This window comes from Corvus brachyrhynchos, unplaced genomic scaffold, assembly GCF_000691975.1.
Source record: "Corvus brachyrhynchos isolate BGI_N302 unplaced genomic scaffold, ASM69197v1 scaffold18, whole genome shotgun sequence".
Classification (NCBI taxonomy): domain Eukaryota; kingdom Metazoa; phylum Chordata; class Aves; order Passeriformes; family Corvidae; genus Corvus; species Corvus brachyrhynchos.
The window spans coordinates 4,150,935-4,155,793 of NW_008246064.1; positions in this window are offsets into that span (position 1 = coordinate 4,150,935).

The following is a 4,859-nucleotide window of genomic DNA, read 5'->3' on the forward strand; positions in this document are numbered from 1 at the left end:
AGGGAAAGGGGGTGCTTGGATATCTTTGCTTCCTCCAAAAAGCACAGAAAGCTTTTCTGGAAACTCAAGCTCTGCCTTTCTGACCCTGCTAATCACTAAACCCCATGTAAATGCTTTTCCCCTTTTAGTGAAGCTGTGTTCCTCTGCTCTCTGAACTGCCTAATCACCAAATATTTCTGCTGGCCACAGGTGGCAAAAGCATGGTAATGGGTCATAATTCAGCCCAGCATAACCTTCATTCCCCTCTAAATTAAAATGTAGCTGTCTTCTGGTTAGACATAAAGTGGCCTAATTTTGGAGGGATTGAGAGGTGAGCCATTTCAGGGAGATGAAAATTAATTTTGCTTTAATGATGTGAGCTGTTATGTCTATCAGAGCACTGAATGCTTTCTTCACACTTGGACACAGTCGCTGACATGGGCACTGCCTGCCTGTAATTTTTTTTTCCCCCATTAAATTAGATTAGCTCACTTTAGGGGTTATATCTTTGAGTCTGATTGAACAAATGTAGCAATTTATCCAGGCGTTACAGGATTTCCCTGTGGATGCTTGATGAGAGCTGCTCCATGAGGATGATACACTTAATTAAAAGACAGAAGCTGAAGACTGATACAGATGTATCGTGACACAGCAGCTGGGTTTGTGTCAGGGTCTCTTTGCTTATTGGAATTGAAGTGGGGGGATGAGAAGGAATCAGGGCTCTCATTAGAGAGGGAGAAAGAAGCCCAGAGCCCAGGCTGTGTTACACAATGAAGTTTTAGCATTATCCCTGATGTGGTTCAGTGTGGGATCCACACAAGGTGTTTGGCATAGTGGGTTGACCTTGTTTTTTCCACAGCATGGTGTGGTGGGGTTGTGGGGGGGTCCCAGCCCTGCTGGTTTGTTTATTCCCTCTCAGTGGGGCTGGGAAGCCATCAGGGAAGAGAATTTGTTGGTGTCCTCATTGAAGGGGAATCAAAATGGGATGGCCAAACCCCTTTTGCCTGGCTAATAAAACAGCAATGTATTGGTAATTGCCCTTTCTTCATCCCACATGCCCTCAAATCTCCCGTCTTTGGGCAGGAAAACCCCTTGTTATCCTCGTCTCTCCCTTTATTTCAAAGGGAATTAAAATAAATGACAGTGTTTTTCTTTCCCAGTAGAGGGAAGTGTTGGCTTAACTGAGTTTTGCGTGTGACATCCTCATGGCACCTCGTGCTAAAGGAGCTTCTCACAGCACTTATCCCAAGCAGTAAAAGGGTTTATAAAAAGTCGAGGTCTCTGGAAAGTAAAAGCACTCCACTGAGTGCTAGCAAGGTGGGAGGGCATGGAGAAACCTTTCAAATTGTGAAGGAAAATACTCCTTTTCTTTTTTGCTAAATAGAGTTTCACAAGTAAAAAGCGCTTCTAAACCTCTTTTTTTGTTTAAGAAAAAAAAAATACAGAATTTGTTTTGAACTAAAACTGTTCTCCAAATTCAGGCTTTCAAGAACTGCGTATTTTTCAGACTCTTTGTTTCCTTAGAAAGGCAAATGTGTAGGGATATGGGCTGAAAGAAATGCTTCATGAGCATCTTTGGGAGAATAAATGGATCTTTGCAACCAGCACTGCTGTCCATAATCCCTTTAAGAATGCAGTGATCACTTTGTGGGGAAAAAGGCATTTTTTTGGAGAGAAGTGAAGAGAAAGATGACCCCAACTGACCTTCCATAGTATTTATTTTGCTGCTGGTACTTACTCCCATCTGACATGGACGTTTACTGGGTTTCAGCTGTCTTGCCTGAACTTTCTCAGACATTCAGTAAGCCAGCATTACCTGACTGCTTCTTGCAGAGAGGAAGATTTTGGCAAGGCAGCACGGTTTTTAATCCATTTTCCGCTCTCTGATCAGCCTGTCTATAGGGTTCCAATTAAGGTGGCTACCTCAAGATTAGTGTTTGCATTAGGAGTGGCTCCTGTGCCAAGGGTGTTCCCCACTTGCTGTGGGATTTGGAGCTGCTGCTTTCGTGGTGTGTTCCTGGGTTACATTTCTGTGTCTTCTGAAGGGAGGCAATTTAAAAAGAAGAACCCAAAGAGCATATAAATGCTTGAAAAGTGGGGGAAAGGATTCTTTTTTTGGGGAGTTGAAAATGAGAGAACCATCTCAGTCCTGCTCCTGGCATGGGAGAAATTTTAAAGGCAGCTTTCCCCTCCTGTACTTCTTCCTACCTTTCATTAATCTGATTTATTTCCTTTGTAAATATTGCTCTGTTTTTTTCTATAAGCTGAGTACAGACTGAGCTGATTTCATTATCACAGGATTGAGGATTTTCTAGTATTATGAGTAATTTCTGTATTTGTAAAGACACATGAAACAGATGGGTCATCCTGGTGCTTCAACAAGGTTTTAACAGTGTTTCCTCCCTCTGAAAAAAAAGCAGTAGAGTTGAAAATTATGGACTGCAAAAGAAAGACAAGAAATTATTCAGGACCAGTGGGTGGGACATTAAGTGAAATTTTGTGGCTTTTCCCTCCTTTCCCTGGCTGTGCTACTAAATCTGTGACACTGAGGTGCTGCTGGTTCTTCACCCCAAGATCATTGCTACTGTGGTTCTGAGGGAAGAAGGGAGGACAGAGGACCTTTGTTCATGAATTGTGAGTGGAGCAAGAATGGGATGGAAGAGAATATAAAAAATATCTTAATATATGATAGTATACATTATATAAAATAAGATAAAATAAAAATTCCCTCAAATATGCTATTCAGCCCCAAAACACACATCATCACCTGCTGTGTCATCAGCACAGAGAGCACTGTGCTGCAATCTATGAATCACAGAATCACTAAGGCTGGAAAAGACCTCCAAGATCATTGAGCCCAACCATTAAATTAACTCCTTCACTGGAAGAAGCAGTAGGTTCACATCTTCTCTCTTTACAAGCCTAACTACCTCATTTTTAGCTATTTGGGGCAAGAAATGCTATTTTTGGACGTCATAGCTTCATGACCGGAGGTTCTGAAGGTCTGAGTACCCTCCACTGGGGTTGCTGGTTCTGCTGCCCAAGAACTGGGACTGTTTCTGGGTGCAGAGAGCACTGATATGGTGGGATCACACTGTGACCGTCCCAGTGTGGAGGATTTCTAGCAGAGCTCTGTTGCTGTGGGCCGTGTGACCCCAGCAACCATCCTTGCACAGCATTTTTGCTCTAGTGTGAATTCTTTTTTAGATTGAATTCAAAAATGATGTTGGACATCCACTAAACATCACTGAAAAGATGTTGCTGCTCTTGTAAGTTAGAGATGTCCTGCAGAGAAGTGTTGGCACAGTGGCTGAGCTGCCAAGGACTCACCATTTACCTTTATGGGATTGAAGATGTGCCCACCCCATAATCTCTTTGGGTCTTCATGAGAACCTGCTTCCCTTTGAGCAGCCACTCTTCAGCCTCATGTTGAGAGGTTAAATCCCTGAACATTTTTCTTCTGCTTCACACATCTTTCTGTGCTGCTGTAGGGTTTTACAGGTTCTTTTCCCCCAGGTCCATCTTTCTCTGCCTTTCTTAGTCTTCATTCCCCTCCATCTTGCTTTGTTTGTAATCTTTTGCCAGTCTCTGACGTCCACCCCCTCTTCTCAGCTCCTTCTCTCCTATTCCTCACCCAGCTCTTCCCTGTGATACGCTTCTTCATTTCCTGATTTTCCAGGATCTTTGCACATTTTGAATCCTTGAGCTGGTACTTTCCTTGAGCATGAACTTGTCAGTGAACAGACCCCTGCTCTCCAACCACATTCCCAGAGCCATCACAGCCCCTCAGGTTTTCCCTTCAATGATCTGCTCTTTTCCCAGGACTTTTCTCCCACTCTGAGCTGCTTCCACATGAGTATTTGTTACAGCTCCACACTCACTTTCCAGAGTGGCAGCAGACACTTCCCAACATGTCACTGAGGCAGTAATGCAATGCTAGTCTCCCTTGTTTGTCCTATTTTATCTCAGTAATTTGAGGGTTTTTCGGTTTTTCAGAAGTTTCTTTCACTTTTACTACCCTGAATGCTTCCCTTGGCCAGAAAATGCTCACCACTCCTCTCTTCACCTGTGAACATCCCTTTATGATCTTCCCAGTCACTGCTGGGCAGCTTATCTTGGGTAAAAGCTGCTGTTCCCATTCATTGGAGTTGCTGTTCCTTGAGGCCAGAGGCTCTGGGTCAGGCAGCTGCAGGAGGAGCTGGGTTTGGCTGGGGGCGATCAGAGGGTCCAGCTTTGGCACTGTTCACACCTCCCTCTGCGTGCTGAGGGATCCCTTGCTGTGTCCTGCTGCCAGTGCCCTTCCTCTCCCCTCTGTCCCCTCAGCCCTCATTAAACCCTCTCTCCAAGGGCCCCGTGGCACCCCCCAGCTTCCACTGAAGCTTCATCCCCTCTCCTTCCCCCTCCCACCTTTCTCCCCAGTTGCATTCATCCTGCCTTGCTCCCTAGAGAGGACATGGCACAGATGTGGCACTTGGGGACAGGGTTTAGTGGCAGACTTGGCTATGCTGGTTTAAGAGTTGGACTTGATTATCTTAGAGGTATTTTCCAAACTCAACAAGTCTGACTCTGTCCCTCCCTCATCGCATTTCCTGCTGCCTAACTAAACACGTCTATGATTCTAGCACTCCCTCATCCCGTCTCATGCCGCCTTTTTCATCCTCCTCTTCCCTGTCCCTCCCTTCTTCTCAGCCCTTCTCATTCTTCCTTTCTCGCCTTTTTCATCCTCCTCTTCCCTGTCCCTCCCTTCTTCTCAGCCCTTCTCATCCTTCCTTTCTCGCCTTTTTCGTCCTCCTCTTCCCTGTCCCTCCCTTCTTCTCGGCCCTTCTCATCCTTCCTTCCTCCCCACCCCTTTTCCTCGCCATCGTTTCTCCTTCCCCGCC